Genomic DNA, 20,282 nt, shown 5'->3' with positions numbered 1-20,282 from the left:
CCCGTCCAGAGCTTCCGACGACAGTTCCCCGTCCAGAGCTTCCGACGACAGTTCCCCGTCCAGAGCTTCCGGCGACAGTTCCCCGTCCAGAGCTTCCGGCGACAGTTCCCCGTCCAGAGCTTCCGACGACAGTTCCCCGTCCAGAGCTTCCGGCGACAGTTCCCCGTCCAGAGCTTCCGGCGACAGTTCCCCGTCCAGAGCTTCCGGCGACAGTTCCCCGTCCAGAGCTTCCGGCGACAGTTCCCCGTCCAGAGCTTCCGGCGACAGTTCCCCGTCCAGAGCTTCCGGCGATGTCCTACAGTCCGGAGCCCTGCAGAGACGGCCCACAGTCCGGAGCCCTGCAGCGACGGCCCACAGTCCGGAGCCCTGCAGCGACGGCCCACAGTCCGGAGCCCTGCAGCGACGCACCACAGTCCGGAGCCCTGCAGCGACGCACCACAGTCCGGAGCCCTGCAGCGACGCACCACAGTCCGGAGCCCTGCAGCGACGCACCACAGTCCGGAGCCCTGCAGCGACGCACCACAGTCCGGAGCCCTGCAGCGACGCACCACAGTCCGGAGCCCTGCAGCGACGCACCACAGTCCGGAGCCCTGCAGCGACGCACCACAGTCCGGAGCCCTGCAGCGACGCACCACAGTCCGGAGCCCTGCAGCGACGCACCTCCGCCCGAGGTCTCCAGCGACGCACCTCAGCCCAGAGCATTCAGCAGTGGTCTACAGCCCTGAGCCTTCAGCGGGGGTGGGCAGGTTAGAATGGGGACTAAGGCCGGAGCCAGAGCCACCTCCGTAGTTGGAGGATTGGGGGGGGGGTGTAGCACGGGAGCCGTCGTTGACAGTGGCCACCCTCCCTTCCCTCTAAATTGGGGTTAATTTTTGTGGGGTTTTTGTTTTCAGGTTCATTTGGGGTCTGCACCTTTTGGGGGGGGGGGTACTGTCACATCCTGACCAGTAAAAGGGGTTATTTGTTATTGTAGTTTGGTCACGGCGTGGCAGGGGGTGTTTGTTTTGGGTGGTTCGGGTTTTTTGGTTTATGTTCTAAATTTTCTATTTCTATGTGTTTATCTAGTTTTTCTATGTTGGGGTTTTGGTAGGACCTCCAATTAGAGGCAGCTGGTTGTTGTTTCCTCTAATTGGAGGCCATATTTAGTTGGGGTTTGTTTCACTTGTGTTTTATGGGTGGTTGTTTCCTGTATAGTCTGTGCACCTTACGGGACTGTTTTCGTCTTTTGTTTAAATGTCTTCTCTTCAATAAAAATAAGAAGATGATCAATATACCCGCTGCATTTTGGTCCACTCCTTACGACGCCCGTGACAGTTGTTGTTTTTGTCGCACTGCTTTGCTTTATCTTGGCCAGGTCGCAGTTGTAAATGAGAACGTGTTCTCAACTGGCCTACCTGGTTAAATAAAGGTGAAATATTTAAATATATATATTATCAATATCCAGGTACCAGGTCCATCCCATCCTTTGGGGGCCATATTCCTTCTACTGTACAGGCAGGTCCTATACAGAACTGCTAAGAGCACCAGTCCCTGCCTTCTGTAAGTCCACGCCAGGTTTTAGGCTGGCCCATTGAAAGCCAGCTGCTGCAGAGAAGAGAACCGGCTCACGGTTTCTTCTCTTGTTTGTATGGGGAGTTCGACTGGCTCTAGCTCAGCGGTGTGTAGATAGAGCAGCGAAGAGATTGACTGGAGCACAAGCCCGACGCACAGACAGACCTGAGACCCCCGAACTGAAGTCTCATTCTAGAATGTTTCAGCATTGTTTTAGGCGACTTTCAGAATACATTCACATCATCGTAGAAGACGACTGCCTGCATTTTTTTTTTAGGATATGAGCTGATTTGCTTCTCATTCGCATCGTTTACTCTAGCCTAAAATTACAGCCGTGCAGTTTTTGAATTCATTGCGTCCCCTCGAAAGGAAAATGTGGATGCGTGAGAGAGGGATATGGAAGAAACCTATTGATTAGGCCCAATAGTTCCGAACATCACCTCGCTATGGAAGAGTTCGTCAGGTCCTTGGGGTCGCATGGACTTGGAGAGCGAGAGATACCTGCCACAAGAAACAACACGATCTGTCCCTCGTAAGGGGAGCATGCATCGGAACCACGGACGTCTTTGTGTTGCCCGCTGCGTATACCGAGTTTGAGGGTGGCCTATAGCCTGCTGAAGGGGTAACCACTCTCTCTGTGTTACTTCGGTGCCGAACTGCAATATTTGTCAATCACCATTTTGGACTATCAGCCCCCAAATGTAAGTATTCCAACATTGGTCTAACACGCCGTCCTGCCGCCTGGGCGCTAGTTAGGTTACTTGCGATGAGGGTGTCGGTTGTTTTTTTTTTAGGCTGAGTTGAGAAAATACACTTCATTCCTAACGAAAATGTCACTAACGGACATTTTACCGAATTTCACTCCATTTTAAGAACACTTACAGATTGGTCTATAGTTGTGATGTCAATGCCAAGCAATCTGTTAAAATTAGGTCTATCTGCTACTGCTTGGTATTCCAGCCTAAAGATTTTACAATCTGAAATGATTGCATTTTAACAGACATCAGTGGTTCTTACATTAAGCGACTCTGGGCCTTGGGATATTGGAAAAGTTGCATGAGGTTTATCCAGATGTGGACTTCTTCGGCGGCCATCGTTGCTCTGAATTCAGTGAATTTGGTTTATTCAAACTACTGTGCTTTTAAAAATCTAGTTAGCCTATAATGAATGGATGGATGGTTTGAGGGCTAGCCCTACTACCTGAAATTTATTATTATTATTATTATTATTATTATAGGTTTAATTCTGTTGGTCTCTGAATGAGGCGTTGTTGTCCTGGCTTTGGTAATTAGTCTAGATGTCACCTGTGTAGATAAGGTTTTGTGTTAGCACTGGAAAAGAGACAAGTAGCATAGTCATCTTGGATTAGGAAGAAAATAAAAATGTATGTGCAGTAAGGTGGTTTGGCAAATTCTTTGTCTAGGTAACACGCTGTCAGGTACAGAAGTGGAGCGATAGACTGTCAAATAAATGTAACATCTCCCATTACCCCATTACACACAGCCTAATCCCGAGGACACAACGACCTAAGTAGCTGCAAGTCAGTTGCTATCTTCGTCTTCCTCTCCATTCTGCGGCTGTAAAATGAGATCATTTCACAGAACATGTATAATTCACAGATATCTAAGCCAGCCATGTGTGATGGGACACACAACAAAAGCCCCAGATAGCATATGGTAGCAAAATGTGTAGAATTGCAGAAAATTAGCATTAAAACTGCAAAATTCTATCTCACCCTCATGGCAAACTGAACAAAAGCACGAGACAAGCTATAAAACTGCACATTTTTTTTCTCTGCCCCATGGCAAAAGAGTAGAATAGCAGGAAATAAGCTTTAAAACTGCAAAATTTGTCCTAGCCTCATGACAACATGTGTAGAATTGCATTAAATCAGTCCTCACACACTTACCGTGCACTAATTCCATAGATTAGCTCATCGTTTAGAGCTGGGCAGGTGATCTAATAAGAGAAGGGAGAATATAAAGTCCTCATTATCTTTCATGGAGGATTCCGTTTATGAATCATCATAAGTCAACATAAACGAGGCCAAATGCCAAAGCAAGCACCCTAACAAGCATATTGGGCTCTATGGGACGCAATAAGCAAATAGCATAGGATTCCAAGCGGAGCATACATCTGGCAAAGAGCTTGACCAGTCATTATAAGTTCATTAGTTTATTAGTGATTAGTCTAGCTCTAGCTAGCCTATATATCACAGAGGTGAGGCAGAATACCTTACCTGTAGACAGACACACCACTCGACTCACTACAGGAGGGTACGCTTGTGTGTTGGCCCATTCCATTTTCTACGCTGGTGATGTAGTCTATTTAACTAGGTCAAATCAGAATTGGAAATGCAGTTGAGAAAATGTAAGCATTTTTAACAAGGTTATTGGAGAAAATGGGCTACTGGTAGGGCCTATAGGCTCCCGAGTGGCGCAGCGGTCTAAGACTACAGACCCTGGTTTGATTCCAGGCTGTATTACACAACCAGTCCCATAGGGCGGCGCACAATTGGCCCAGCGTAGTCTGGGTTAGGGTTTGGCCGGGGTAGGCCATCATTGTAAATAAGAATATGTTCTTAACTGACTTGCCTAGTTAAATAAAGGTGTAAACATAATATTATTATTTTTACAAGTGATGGTAAAATCTAAATCCTAACTCATTTGTTTTAAATACCTGTCTAAGAACCGGAGGAGTAACTTTCATCCATTTCATGTCAGTGTTGGGATGGGCTTGGGGAATTCATTGGGACAAATGTTCTGTTGTCCCTCCCATGCCCACCCCCCTACTCCTCCACTCCCCTGCCCCAGATGCTCTCTCTGTGGGTTGGTCCATTTGTTGAAGCCCGGAGTCTCCAGGGGAAGTGCCATCTCACATCAGCTCGGGTGCAAATGGCTTCAATGTAGGCCTGTGCTAGTGTGATTTCTAGCATTTTTTTGTTGTTGTAACTGTCGATTTACATATCAAAGTGGCTGCATTTCAATGGAGAGAACTTGAGCTACCAGCCCCCATCCCCCAACCAGTTTTGTCCTGAGAGGGGAAGGGTGCTGCTGCACTATAGAATAGGAATGCTGTTGTTCATTGCAGACCACTGCAAATGTTTTTTTGACAGTTATTTAATGCAGCATCAATATTCTGTGCGTATGTGTTTGTGTGAAAGAGTGCTTATGTTGGATTGCAAATGCAGATTTAGTTGGGATTGACAGAGTTGGTAGGCTGCCATAATTCAAACCAAAATCCCCGAAGTAATACCCTTTACAGACAGACTTTACAGTATGTTTCCTGTAAAAAAAAAAAAAAAAAAAAAATGTTTTTTTTAGAGTCCAATTCATACAGTCCAATTTTAACACATTCTTGCCGGGATAAGTCGTTTCTATCTCCAGTGCACATGCTGGCACATTTTGGAGTGGGAGCAGACGTGGGTGGATGTCTATTTGAAAAAATCCATTGAATATACACCATCACAAAGAAATCCATTATTCATTTGTTTTGGACAGGTCGTAAGAAACATTGTAAGACTAATAAAATCCATTTTCAAAAGAATAGAAGGGCATATTTTGAGTTTAATTATGTTACTGGTCTGTGCAGCCTATATGCTACATGGTAGCGCCATGTACATGAAATCAAAAGTTATTTTGTTAATTAAACAGACGACACACTTTGGCTACCCCGATCACAGTCAACACACATATTTTATAGTAGGCTAAGAATATAATGAAAAAAATAAAAATACACTTGAAAAATATTTTGCACACATGGCAACGTGTGGAACTGATGTCATATAAAAAGTAATATTTTTAAACAGAGTCCAAGGCAAGCCTATGCTTTTTGAATACAGGTTTCATCTCTTTCCTACCCTCACTCCGCTTTGTTAGGGAGCAGGAATAGGATCTTACATTGAGGGTATGGTCATCATGATACCAATAGAAAATAATAGCAATCTGTATTTTCAAAAGCATGTGAGTCTCGTGTTCATATTTCACAACCTCCGCAGGCTATTTGAGTTGTCCTGAACGCGATCCAGCAAAAAATGAAGCCTACACTTGATTTAGGCTACGTTATTGCATGCTTAATGTTTCTGATCAGTGATGGATGAACACATGAATGATGAGCTGATCTACCTCCACTTATTTGCCCAGCCAGAGAATTAACCAAATGTACAAATGGAGATTCAGTGAAACAAAATCCCATTGATTGATTAAGACCCATCACAGGCTTTTGGTAGGGACTAGGCCTGGGCTACTAAGTGACTTGCAAGTGAAGAGTGAAATAATCCACTTGTTAAGCTACATAACATGCTGGCAATAATTGTTTTTTTTAAGAAAAGAGCCAAATAGACAAGATGATCATGAGCAGCATTCACCTCAACTTGGCTAACATTTCCATAGCCTAACTAATATCTTAACGGAGATTCAGTGAAAATAAAAATCTGACATGAATTGATTTATCACGACGAGTCTCCACGCTTGTCTAAAAGCAGCGTAGAGGCTTTGTCGCCGGCAATACCTTTTTCATATTTAAAGAAAAGTTGTCAAAAGGTTGTCTGGATGCTGAAGTTCATGGAAAAACGTCTTGGTTTGAAAGGTGTCTGAGTGGAGAAATGTGAGAACTGCTTGTTGTAGTCTCCACTTGGGGGTTCTGGTGGGAGCTTATTTTAATACGTAGACTTTTTTTTTTACATGTAATTTTTTTAAATTATAGGATCTAAGATTAAAATCTTTACAGCGCACTTTTTGTTTGCTATTGTCTCTCACATTAGAAGTATACAGTAGGCCTATACTTGGGATGACCACAAAACATGATCAAAACCAGCTCTTTTATAAAGATAACTCAAGAAGAAACTACACAATAGGCCTATATGCTTCAAGTAGAATCTTGTGTAATTATAGTATTGTAAAATAAAATTATAAGCAAAAAGATCAATGGATTAAGCAATGTTCTTGAATTTCTATTTGAGTTATTGGTTATTTACAAAATCAAAATAGATTTCTGGAGGCCTCTTCGAAAGCTTTGTGTGAAGCACTGTTTTGAGCAACCAATGGCCTCTTGTTTTTCTGTCATAAAGATGATGTTTATTTTCCATGCAATGCAGCTGTTGCTCTGCTGTGAAAGAATGCCTTGCTGAGTTTATTTAGATTTATTTCCTTTAATGTCTTGTCAAACATGGCCTAATAGGGATGTCGAACACAATGAAATCGTGAGGAATCAGATGGACACACAAACCATTCCTTCCTTACAAACGGATGACAATTTATGTCAAGAAAGAGGAAAAGCCTCTTCCCTTCCTCATTCTTTTCATTTTATTTCTATTTTTTCTGAAATGTACATCGCTCACATCCATTAGTTGAAGCCCAGGTTGCTGTAACGCAGGGGTCCGGCCTAAAGGACAGGTCAATGGTGATGGTCTCTGATGGTCTGTTGGCACCCGATTCCTTATATAGTGTACTGCTTTTGACCAGGGCTCTGGTCAGATGTAGTGCACTATATAGGGAGCCATTTGGGACAAAAGCCCCAGAGGCAGTGGATGTAAATGCCAGGGGTAGCGTTCTCCCAAGGGTTAGTGGCCCTGATCATCCTGCTTCTTGGTAATAAAGTGAACGCAGCTCTCCTCGGCCCGCCACGGCCCGCCACAACCTAGACGACACATAATGAAAAGAGATGCCTGCTTCCTGTGCTCACGCACAATCACATCAGAGAAAGAGTGAGAGAGGACACAGAGGGAGAGAGAGAAGCTCACCTGCCATCCTCAATCACAAGGGGCCGGTTTGACAGCTGTCTTTTTCTGTTTTCTGACACACTCACTGTCAAAAGTTAGGAACAAACAGATGGAGAAGGAGAGAATGGGAGGAAGAGAAGGAAAGAGGGATACGTAAGGAGGAAGAGGTGGGTGATGGGTTTGTTTGATTTGGTAGTTAATTGCAAATGTTCATCGTAGCTTTTTCATCATCTGTCTTCCTCCTTTTTTATAGCAACTGAGATAAATGGATGGAGACTGGAACAAATGACATTGTGTTAGGTTGTGTTAGCTGACCTGCTCGATTAATGTATGCCTTTGGTATTTCTGAGGGGTAAAAATCTCCCTCACCACCCTCTGTGCTTTAAATGACAGTTAACTTTCCCCCACTGCTTCTCAAATGGATGTTTAATGATCAACAGAGGCCCTGGAGCTGAGCTATAGAGCAGAGCAGCTCTAGATATGTTCTCACCAAACATCTCCCTCCCTACCTACCCTCCATAGCCCCTACAACACAGAACGCTTTTCCTTCTGTTAAGAAAGCAAACCCCCTCGGTGTTGTTAAAGCCCACATGGTCTGGAAGGGAGCGGAGGGGCTGCTAGTGTTTTGAGTGATGGATGATCTCTGGGTCTTTTGGGTCCGTGTTTAACTCTTTGGAGTGTGTAAAGCTGGCCCAGTGGGAGATGTGTCGCTGGGGTGTGATGGATGGCCGGGGGTCCTTAGGCTTCATCTATCAGGAGATTAGCAATGACCTGTGAGTTGTCTGGACCGCCCCCCGAGATGCTCTGTGATGCTCTACCACCACTGGACTGGAGGGCATTAGCGTAAGAGGACACTGCTCTGGGACTGTCTCAGGGGAGGAGACAGACTATGTGCTTTATTTGGTGGTCTTCAATACCTTCAGGAAGCGTGGAGCTTATAGCGCTCAGGTGCTATGCTTTTGTCTTGGTCGGGTGGGTCACGCTGAGGCAGATCTGAGGCTTGCTATGAATTTAGTATTTTGCCATCCATGATTTCTAGAAATGGCAAGTTTGGAATCCACACTTGGAGTCATGTTTCTCTTTCCTTTTTGGAAGATTGTTCATTTGAGTGGACTGGAAATGAATGTGTCTTCTCCAAGGACTACCGTACATCCTCTCAGGCTTTAACGAGTTTCATAACTGTAGATTAGTCTGTTTCAGTCTCTTTTTTTAAAATATGAAAATGTATGTCTAAATCAATCATTTCTCCCATCACATCAAGATTTGTTATTTTAATATTTGCATTGGCGAGTAAGACAAAGAATCTACTTATCTCAGATAGCCATTCACACTCTATCAATCAAACCAATGTTGTGCCATTGAATTAATCTCTGGGGCCTGTACTTGTGATAGACTGAATTCATCTGTAAAATCATTTCAGAGAAGGACTTGAGCAAATAGCTGTCGGACGAGAATATTTTAACAGGCGCCAGGGGCTTTCTGTTCAACGACACACCACCTTAATCCAAATTCAGCTAGAATGATATTTGGGGTTAGTTTGTTGAGAATTAAGTTTTTTTAATGGTATTTTAATTGTTGTGCTTTGCTCACACATTGCATAATAGTAGAAACCACATTTGTATTCTCTGTAGGTTGAGTGGAAGCTTATTTACTTTGTGTGTGCATTGTCTAAGTCCCAAACATAAATGTCACCTCCCACGATATTGCTGGCATTTGGCGTGATTCGTTTTTTCATCAGAAGACTGTTATTGACAATTTTCAAAGAGACTGTTTTCCACCCAAAAACAATGCTTTCAGAGAGACAGCATCCACCCCCCCCCTTCAAAAAGAGAGAGAGAGGGATTTTAATTAGAGTCATAAGCAGCCTGTCTTCTCTCTGCTAAACACAACTACTATCAAACATGTTAAAGGAAACAAATAATTACTTTGTTGATAGCTAGAGTAATGAGAAGGGGGGAAAAAAGAAGGAAATGTTTTTGGGGCAATAGGCTGAATTTAAATATTGCATTTCATGTGATTGTAAACAGGCTTTGTGGAGTAGATAATATACTTGATGTATATCATATTTGGCTCATGGACTTGCTGCATATGATGTGCCATGTCTAACCCTAGCCTATAGGGCTGGCAATTGCCAGGGACCTCACAATAGCATATTGTCATGATACTTAGGTGCTGATACTTTATGTTTTGTGATTCTTACGATTCTGTATGTGTTGAGATTTGATACTGTGATTTTATTGCGATTCGATGTTCCAAACATATTGCTCAATATATGTCTGCTGCAGAGGGACAAGACAGAGCCATGAGAATGAGTTTTGATCAGTCATGGAAATAAAAGTGCTGAAAACAAATTCTCACCATTTAAAAAGAAGACTGAAGACAGGCAATGAAGGAAAAATTATGCGTGTACAGCCAACTAGAGCAAAATAATATTGTGATATTGTCAAAAGGATACGATATATTGTCAAAAATAATATCCTGATATGTAACTGTTTGTGTACATGAAGAAACATGAAAAGATGTCTTTGAAGTTTAGCATACCATTCAATGTGCCTACAGGAAACCTGAGCTGAATATAAAACTCAAACCCTTTCCAATGCTTGTAGATAGTGCTGTAGATTGAACAGGGCTTATTTTCAGTGTGCAGGTTTGTGTCCTGCGTTCCAGGACCTTTGTTAGGACATTTTAATTACAGCCGAGCTTGGGTGTAACTGATCTAGGCTTGGAGGGATTTCTCTGTCATTGAGAAAGGCCTATTTGTTAATACAGGCCAGTGAATGCTTCCACCTGCGCTTACATAGAGCCTATACTTCCACTGTTACATAGAGCCTATACTTCCACTGTTACATAGAGCCTATACTTCCACTGTTACATAGAGCCTGTACTTCCACTGTTACATAGAGCCTGTACTTCCACTGTTACATAGAGCCTGTACTTCCACGGTTACATAGAGCCTGTACTTCCACGGTTACATAGAGCCTGTACTTCCACGGTTACATAGAGCCTGTACTTCCACGGTTACATAGAGCCTGTACTTCCACGGTTACATAGAGCCTGTACTTCCACGGTTACATAGAGCCTATACATAGAGCCTGTACTTCCACGGTTACATAGAGCCTATACTTCCACGGTTACATAGAGCCTATACATAGAGCCTGTACTTCCACGGTTACATAGAGCCTGTACTTCCACGGTTACATAGAGCCTGTACTTCCACGGTTACATAGAGCCTGTACTTCCACGGTTACATAGAGCCTGTACTTCGACTGTTACATAGGGCCTGTACTTCGACTGTTACATAGGGCCTGTACTTCGACTGTTACATAGGGCCTGTACTTCGACTGTTACATAGGGCCTGTACTTCGACTGTTACATAGGGCCTGTACTTCGACTGTTACATAGGGCCTGTACTTCGACTGTTACATAGGGCCTGTACTTCGACTGTTACATAGGGCCTGTACTTCCACGGTTACATAGATCCTGTACTTCCACTCTTATGGTGCAAAATGAAAGAGACAGCAATGCAGTGGATTGATTGTTCATTCACTTACTGTGCCGTTTATTTAGTATAATTTATTTACACCTCTGAGGGGTAGCTAGCTTAGCCTGGTTAAACCAGACGCAATTCTGTGTAGCGTTCCATCTGTTTAAACCAGGCTATAGCTAGCTGACACAGTAGAGTACCTTCACTGTCTGTGCCTATATTAAGCAAGGCAGATTCTGTACTTGATGTGTAATGGTTAAATTGGCCTCAGAGGAGTAGTCTAGCTAGCTAAGCTAACACATCAGAAAACCTTTGGAAGGGAGACTACTTCTCCCACTTCAGTTGCCGCAGCAACGTCACATCTGTTGCGAACTCCCTCCCTCTGTCGCCACCTGCAGTGTCCTTCTCTTTCGTCCTCTTATGGAGCACTTCTTCACTGTTTCTGTGTTGTCACCCACCGTTTTAAATATTTTATCAGGCTGTTAGATAATGCTTCCAGATGACGGTGAATTATTGATGGCCTTGTACCTATGAGTAGGACAGGGCAGGCTTTTAACTCTCTGAGCTGCCTTTCTGCCGCTGCTGACCTGGCCAGGTCTCTTCAGAGGTAACTAAGGGACACTACACAAACACCCAAAGGAATGATGTAGGCCTGCTGGAGAAGGAGGAGGAGGAAAACCCTGAGGAGGTGCCCTGAGAATGAAAAGAGGGCAGGGCGTCTTCTGCTTCAGTACTGGTCTAGGGCTCTGCTTCAGTCTTCTACTCTAGTACTGGGCTAGGGCTAGGGCGCTGCTTCAGTATTCTACTCTAGTACTGGGCTAGGGCTCTGCTTCAGTCTTCTGCTCCAGTACTGGTCCAGGGCTCTGCTTCAGTCTTCTACTCTAGTACTGGGCTAGGGCTCTGCTTCAGTCTTCTACTCTAGTACTGGGCTAGGGCTCTGCTTCAGTCTTCTGCTCCAGTACTGGGCTAGGGCTCTGCTTCAGTCTTCTACTCCAGTACTGGGCTAGGGCTCTGCTTCAGTCTTCTACTCTAGTACTGGGCTAGGGCTCTGCTTCAGTCTTCTACTCTAGTACTGGGCTAGGGCTCTGCTTCAGTCTTCTACTCTAGTACTGGGCTAGGGCTCTGCTTCAGTCTTCTACTCCAGTACTGGGCTAGGGCTCTGCTTCAGTCTTCTACTCCAGTACTGGGCTAGGGCTCTGCTTCAGTCTTCTACTCCAGTACTGGGCTAGGGCTCTGCTTCAGTCTTCTACTCCAGTACTGGGCTAGGGCTCTGCTTCAGTCTTCTACTCCAGTACTGGGCTAGGGCTCTGCTTCAGTCTTCTACTCTAGTACTGGGCTAGGGCTCTGCTTCAGTCTTCTACTCTAGTACTGGGCTAGGGCTCTGCTTCAGTCTTCTACTCCAGTACTGGGCTAGGGCTCTGCTGCAGAATAAGGGAAATGCCGCTGTAGCTCTCTTGCCTTGTTTAAAGCATTGAGAAGAATGGCTGTTTTGTTTGACTCTTATTTCTTGGTTTTGTCAGTGGTCTGAATGGAGGACAGAAACAACTGCTTCTGTTTCTTTTTTTACATCTGTCAGAATATTTCAATGTTCAAAAGTTGTGTGTGTGTGTGTGTGTGTGTGTGTGTGTGTTTGAACCTCAACCTACTGTTGAAAATATCCATAAGAATCAGGGCTGGTTTAAGTATGACCTAGCCCTCTTGTAGGAATCTCGGTGAAAGCGATAAGCAAATGATTAGCCAACAGACAACAGGGTAAACGGGTCAAACCCGTTTCTTTTCCCCCTAGGAAATGAAAATGTTTTATACAGAAGGGTTCAGGGTTGGCAATGAAATGCAGTAGTTGTAACTATCCCCTCCCCCAGTGAAACTGCTTGGTATTCAATAGATGGATTTGCAGGTTTTGCAGTAACATACTCCTTTTGTTTGCTTGCCATATTGTGTTTACCATACATTGTGCGTGTGTTGAACCAATTTGTGTGTGTCTGTGTGGATGTTCTCTGTCTATCCTTGTGTGTGGATGTTCTCTGTCTAGCGACCTCCTTCCTATTTGTAACTGTGCACATTTGCGCTCCTCTCTTACGTCACATTCTGCCTCACTGAGGGTGTAGATTGAGTGGTGGAGGCTCAGGTGTTCTGCTGCAGAGCATGGATGTCCACAGCAGCATGTCATATGGTTCACATTGGTAGTTGTGAAGTTCCTACCACATTACCTGCAGGGGAATCTAGCCGTTCCTGTCCTTCAGACAAGATTCCCACCCTGTTTTAACGTTTTAACATTCAGGGAATGATCACAAACGTTTTATGGTGCTTATTTTTGACTTAATGTAAATATGAGTGCGAGTGAGGTTGCCAAGCCAACCACAATTTCCCTTGTAAATGGTTGAGTGTTTGAGTTTGAGTGAGCCGAGGGTGGGTAGGTGAGGGTCTGTGTCTGTGTGTGCGCCCGCATGCATGCGTTTGTGCATGTTCGTTAATGCCTGTGTGTGTGTGTGTGTGTGATGAACCAGTGTGGATAAAGAGCATGTCGTGGAGTGAGAGAACCAGAACAAGGCGTAGAGGAGGAGTGTCTTTCAGTGTGAAGATATGAAGGACTGACTGATTGAAAAGAGGAGCTCTGTGTGACATGTCAGAGGATGAGATGCTGTTCTCTAACTGACCCTCACTGTTTAACTCACTGTGTAAAGGTCAGCCTATTCATCTCACTGCCAAGCTCTGCGGTGTTACTGAGCTGGGAGGAGTGGGAGAGCGACTGTAGTATTGCTTAATGAAACTGACATTTTAAAAGCTTCTCCCCATTCTGATTATTTTGATTCTGAGTCCTCTTCGGAAAGAGAGGGGTGTATTGGTTCATTTGAACCTGATTCTTTTGCTTCTGAGTCCTCTTCGGAAAGAGAGGGGTGTATTGGTTCATTTGAACCTGATTCTTTTGATTCTGAGTCCTCTTCGGAAAGAGAGGGGTGTATTGGTTCATTTGAACCTGATTCTTTTGATTCTGAGTCCTCTTCGGAAAGAGAGGGGTGTATTGGTTCATTTGAACCTGATTCTTTTGATTCTGATTTGTAATTTTTCTTCTTGAAATTCACAGATTACTCAGAATACATTTTGGTTCATTAAGCCCAGGTAACCTTTTCTAAATTGGTCTTGTTGAGACGCTATAGGCTAAAGATGGGGAATGTTTTGAACAGGAACGTTTCACTATAACATAAGACAATGTCATGTCCAAAGCGGTTGTGAACTTTCAAATTAGGCCACTATACTTCTGATGGGTAGAATTAACATAGTAGTGATGGTTGAAAGGATGAGGATAGTGTTGACTGACTTTTTACTTAACCCTTCCCACACTTGTTTCTGCTCATTCAATACAATTCATACTTCTCTCTGCCTTTCTTGCATCAATTTCTCACTCCTATTTCTGCCTATTCATTTCCATTCTTTCGCTTTCTGCTAACCTCAATGACAGACCTAGTTGTGTTCTCTTTTGTAGTCGATCTTCTGAAGGCTACCTCACTCCGTCCTCTCAATTTCACAATACATTCTCTCTCTCTCTGTGTGTGTGTGTGTGTGTGTGTCCGTTGACACTCTATCTATAATTTCAATCTCTGTTGGCAGAGGGTCTTGATACGCACCAACCATCGTTGAGCCTATGAATACCATGCAGCTTGCTACCGGTTGTTGCTTGCCCCATTCCCTCCTTCATGCCCCATCCCAAAATATATGATCAGCTCCACGGTGATGAACCCTTCTCCCACCTGACTGCCATGCCTGACTTGCGCCTGTCTCCATCACTGGCAGCCATGGCAAGTGCTCTGTCTGCACCACTGACAGAGCCAAGGAAGTGACATCATGTCCCGTAAGAGAGGAGTTGGAGAGGAGAGCCATGACAGACGGGGGTCTATCATGACAGTGTTACTGAGGAGCATTGAGGTGTTGGGGTGCAACGGATCTGGGGGACTTGTTTTCTCAGTTCCTGTAGATTCCAACTACACCCTAACCCAGACCCCCTGCTCCCCTCTTACCATCTTCTCATGTTTGATATTCCCCCTCACGTGTTGGTCTTTTTGTTCTGAATGTAGGCCATGTGCGGGGGTAGGTGGGTGGGGTGAACCGTTCCCCAAATGAGTTAGTCAGAGAGGGCTGAAGAACTAAAGCATTATGCCTGCGAGGTTCAGACTGGAACACAGACAAAACACACAGCTAGGCCACATCTTTATTTCAACTTGGAGCGTTGAGCTTACACCAGTCCAGGACTACTTACTTGCTCTAGTTGTGTCCCAATCTCACTTGATATGTATATATGCACTCTTTATTTCTCTCCTCGTCCCTGGCACTGACAATTGAAAATAAATTAACATTCCTGGGGCTTTATTTAGTCCTTGGTTAAGCCTGTTGAAAATACTGGAGGGTGAACCCAGCAGGTCAAGCCATACTCACAAGCTGTCAATCCTTCCCAGTGACCCTCCCGCCCCTTTTCTTTCTCCTCCCTTCCCATTCTTCTCTCCCTCTCCTCTCTCTTGCTCTCCCATCCATTCAGTTCCTCCCTTCTTACAAAAGCTTGGACTCCCATTCTCTCTCTAGTCTATTCTTTCGCCGGTCGCCTCTCCAGCTTGAGAGAGGCAGCCACAAGCTTTGTCTCTTTACATTCCTTCAGCCTGCTGCTGCACCAATTAGCCTCGTATTTCATGTTAGGACATGTGGCCTGTTTCTTTCCATCCGTTTATTCTAATATTATTTTAATTGCTTTCCTTCCACTTTTAAATATTTGCTTATTTTTTCTGTCATTCCTCTGAAATATGAAACATTTGTTTGCAATGTGGTGTTTTTTTTTTCAATCCTCCGGACTGATACATTTGTCTCCTCGCTTTTCTCACTGTGTATGGGTGGAGAAAGAGAAACAGATGTTCTAAATGTTTACATGTAATTTTCCATCCCCTGTGATGGATTCTTGGTGTCTGGGATGATATACTGTTAATAGAAAGAGTGAAAGCAGGGAGAGGGAAGATTCATATCCATTGTTCCTTATAGGGGAAAAATTAGCACTTAAAGTACAGATGAGGAGTTAATCATTTGAAATGATTCTAGAAGATTTCAGGATTATTAAACCGTCAAGCCATAAGATTTAATGTAGCTGGTGACAGTAAGTCATAACTTTGTTCTGTGCACTATTATTACTATAACAGCTGCCACGGCGATGGTGGTATTGGAACCCGATGTGAATATTCCTTCCTGGTCGAGTAACCTGAATAATTTGAGAGTTTAGGACTATAAGGTTCTATCTAATAAATAAAAATGATAGAAAAATAGTTATTGACAACCTTGTTCTGTTTTCTATCTATATAATACTCTGAATAACCCAATTCATGTTGTTAAGCTCAAAAGAATACAATATAAAATTGCTGACACCATTGAAATTTTAAAGCCAATTTTCAGAATCATCTTTTTGAAGATGATTTAGTTTAGTCCCAATCTCTGGAGTTCCTTGCTGTTCTGAGGAGCTGTGCTGTAGAGAATTTCTCCACAAACACACACAGTCTCTGATGGGTTAACTATGCCTCACTTACCTCTTTTCTGCTAGAGGAGGCCTCCGCCCCACCACCCACCACAATCTCCCCTTCTCTGATGTAAAATTATGATACGTCTGTCAGCACTCGTGAAAAGCGTCTTCATGTTAATCGGCTAATCCTTTTATCTCAAGTCGGACCAAATCCAGTCCAGAAACCCCGCAAACAAAACGGCTGTTTAGGGCTGGGGGGATGAGGGGTGAGATGAGCGCAGCGGCCGGCTCCTCTGCCAGCTTAAAGGAGAAAGGGAACATGTTACTCAGCGGGGCGACGGTGCGGGTGGCTCTGGGTACTACTGAGCAGGAGGAGAAAGGGGCCCCGGGGCAGACGAGCCTCGAGGGAAGGAACCCCAGGCCCCTCACCCCCTGGTGTCTGGTGGGGATCAGCGGCTGAGCCAGCCGAGCAGGGCAGAGAGGTTAGTGGGTAGGGGGTATGGGGCAGGGCATTACAGCCTCACTCCCTCCCACCCCTGCCCCCACGACTCATATTTGGGGAAGATGAATGTGTATAATGCTAGTGTGTGTGGGGTGGGGGGGGGATTTCAATGGAAACCAGGGTGACAGGCCAGGCCTCACAGCCCTCAGACACCTGGGAATCAGGTATTATTAGCAAGGCTCACTCTGTTTTGGGCAGCTGTGAGAGGAAGTAGCGCTTTACCGCTGCTCCGCTATGCTCTTGTCTGATCTAGTGGTCTACTGCAGCTAGATAAGTCATTTCCCGACAAATACAATCAAATGATTCTGAATGCACCACCTGACTTCTAACTGATAAATGATCATAGCCTTGTGTGTGTTAGCTTGGCGCCACACAGTATAACAGTTAGTGGTAAATTTGACCTCAAAGCAGGATCAATGACCTTTGGGCCTGTAGACTGTGCACTCTGCTCCACGAGGACTCTGCTCCATTCCGTTAGCCTGTTTTAAACGGGAGTCTCCAGCCACCTATAGAGACATTTTAAAGAATGAATCCAATATGGAGATTTAACTTATGACTCTGTAAGCCAATGCAGATAGAAGCTCCCAAAACAATGTTTTGTGCGTGTGTGCTTTCACGTTGCCAGAAATATCTTAGCTGGGTATTAGTGGGGCCTAGAGAGCGATCAGAGCAGAGTGCTCCGCTGCTCAAATTTAGGTTCATTATAAAATAATCAGGGAAGTTGACGAGTGGCTCTGGAGAGGAGGAGTACACACAGAAAAGCGAATTATCCTCTTTTGGTGTCCTCCACTCTTTAAAGTGTGAAATGCAGTGTACTGTGTGGATGATGACATGGTGTTTATATGGACATGGTCACATTTTGGATGTTAAACATACACTATATGACCAAAAGTATGTGGACACCTGCTCGTCGAACATCTCATTCCAAAATCATGTGCAATAATATGGAGTTGGTCCCCCCCTTTGCTGCTATAACAGCCTCTACTCTTTTGGGAAGGCTTTCCACTAGATGTTGGAACATTGCTCTGGGGACTTGCTTCCATTCAGCCTCAAGACCATTAGTGGGGTCGAGCACTGATGTTGGGCGATTAGGCCTGGCTCGCAGTCAGCATTCCAATTCATCCCAAAGGTGTTCGTTGGGGTTGAGGTCAGGGCTCTGTGCAGGCTAGTCAAGTTCTTCCACACTGATCTCAATCAAACCAGTTTGGAAATGGGACAGATGAGGACAGATGATTTTTAGCTTGTGTGGCCTACCACTTTGCGGCTGAGCCGTTGTTGCCCCGAGACGTTCCCACTTCACAATAACAGCACTTACAGTTGACCGGGGCAGGTCTAGCAGGGCAGACATTTTACGAACTGACTTGTTGGGAAGGTGGCATCCTATGATGGTGTCACTGAGCTCTTCAGCAAAGCCATTCTACTGTCAATGTTTGTCGATGGAGATTGCATGGCTGTGTGCTCAATTTTATAAACCTGTCAGCAACGGGTGTGGCTGAAATAGCCGAATCCACTCATTTTGAAGGGGTGTCCACATACTTTTGTATATATAGTGTAGATGGGTACATCATGGCCTAGGTTAAGTCATCTGTACCCGATGGATGTCTTCTTGCTGTGTTTGGTTTGTTTATGTGCAGGTCAAGGTGTGTATGTATGTGTGCGTGCATGCGTCTGTGTGTGTACTAACGTGTATATTTGACATGTCATCGATCCGGAGTATTTGACTTGTGTTCTAACAAGTCTCTCCTTCTGGTGCATTGAGGGCATTTTAGGGAGTGGAGCCTAACCTTAGCTGAGGCGGACAAAGCCGTGTGGACTGTTTGTGGCTGCCCTCAAGATAAGGAGGAAGCAGACAAAAGTACCTCACAAAGGAGCTGTGTCTCTAATGGTTTGCTGTGTGAGTCTTTGTGAGTGTGTTGCCTGAGCAACAGGGTCCTCTCCTGTGGGGATAAGGCAGTAGAACTCTGGGGAGGGAGGGAGAGAAGGAGGGAAGGGGGTAGTAGTGAGTGGAGGGAGGAATGCGGTGTGAAGGCAGTCAGTGTAAACATGTAGCCTGTAGCCCAGGGATGAGTGTTCCGTCATGCTCTCCTCTACCCAAGAGTATTTCCTGTCAGAAGTGAAAAATAAACACATATTCAGACTTGATAGACTAAGTATACCAAACATTAGGAACACCTAGGGCTGTTGCTATGACTGTATTACCGCCACACCAGTGGTCACGAAGTCCGTTTAGTCGCGGTAATTAGTCTTCTCCAAGTTCTGATGCTGCTGATGGTCGTTTAGTAGCCTACCGACATTTTGAACTGCCTGGTACTCAGCACTCTATTGTTCCTCTAATCACTCTGACATCAATGCAAATGTATTTGAAATCTAATCCATCGCTCCATGAGAACCCATGTGCTCATGTTGCGCCACATTTCTATAGGTTCTGCAATTGCATGAGAAAACCGAGTGATGGCCACTACTAAAAAGAGGAGGATCCTATCAGCTTTCTATAGGCTAAGCCTACTATATTTATTTCTCAACTTTCCTAATATTAAGCGCATTGCTTCTCTTTACAATAGGAGTATAGCCTACCTGGCTGGCATGAAAATAAACCACTGGAAAAGCGTCCTCTATTCGCTATTTAAGCGCATAGGTTACATATTTTTTTTCCTGCTGCCCCTGTTTCGATACAGGTACATGATAATGGTCCATTCTAAATCATAACAAATGTCACACATATTTGTTATATTTAGTATACATTATTTAGTATATGTAAAGACAAGATTAAATCAAGAATAGTCTGATGGGTGACAATATTAGCCTATCACTTGTGAATTATATGGAGAGACTACTGGAGTGTGTACAGCCTGCGCAGAAAACAAAGCAGAGCTCATGCCTTTCAAGCAACTTTTTTTCATATCATCATTAGAGTCTCATCATGCAGCCTTACACTGTATTAAACATCAAAACATATAGCCCAGTGTTTGTAGAACAACTAAAGTTACATTAATACCTCTAATTGAACCATATAGGAGAACCTATTTCTTTGTTAACCGCTCAGCGCAGAATAGCGCACTCCCTCAAATCATTTGGGGGAAATATTTTTATTTTATTTTATAAAACTTTGTTCAATTGTATTCTTCATACTATAAAATATAAAAGAATGCAGTGTAATTCTAAGCAAATCAGCCATTTGGCCCACAGCCATTTGGCATCGCCAGATCAGGACCAAACATAAGGACAGTCAGAGTATGCTATTATTTTCTTCTGAAATAGACTACATGTTCTTCATATCATGCTTCTTTAGACCTGTCTAAAATAAATCATAGATTTGTTGTGAAGGTGTAGGCTATATTACATGGATTTATTATAATTATTTTAATGGCTTGTAGGCTATGTGTGGAAGCCAAGAGATACTAAATGTGTTTGTTAATTAACGGTCAATTACAGTGAGACTGACAGTTATTTGCTTGACAATCACCGGCTGATGAAATTTCGTGACCGCCACAGCCCTAGGAACACCTTCCTAATATTGAGCCCTCAGAACAGGTTC

General features: G+C 44.1%; 1 protein-coding gene across 12 annotated transcripts in view; it reads left to right on the top strand.

Annotated features, from left to right (window-relative positions):
* Positions 1-1,608: 1,608 nt before the first annotated feature.
* The window catches only part of LOC106569141 (adhesion G protein-coupled receptor L2), a 128,895-nt gene continuing 110,221 nt past the window's right edge, over positions 1,609-20,282 (top strand). For 8 of the 12 annotated variants that reach the window (XR_001320447.2, XR_006758787.1, XM_014140165.2 and 5 more), the window contains exon 1: positions 1,610-2,252. The gene's annotated coding sequence lies outside the window, so the exon portion shown is untranslated. Of the gene's footprint in view, positions 2,253-20,282 lie in introns of all 12 variants that reach the window. The other 4 variants (XM_045694181.1, XM_014140159.2, XM_014140160.2 and 1 more) reach the window with 1 other exon arrangement.

This window comes from Salmo salar, chromosome ssa14 (genome assembly GCF_905237065.1).
Source record: "Salmo salar chromosome ssa14, Ssal_v3.1, whole genome shotgun sequence".
Lineage (NCBI taxonomy): Eukaryota > Metazoa > Chordata > Actinopteri > Salmoniformes > Salmonidae > Salmo > Salmo salar.
The sequence above is the reverse complement of the archived record's forward strand: the minus strand, read 5'-3'. Positions and strand labels throughout refer to the sequence as shown.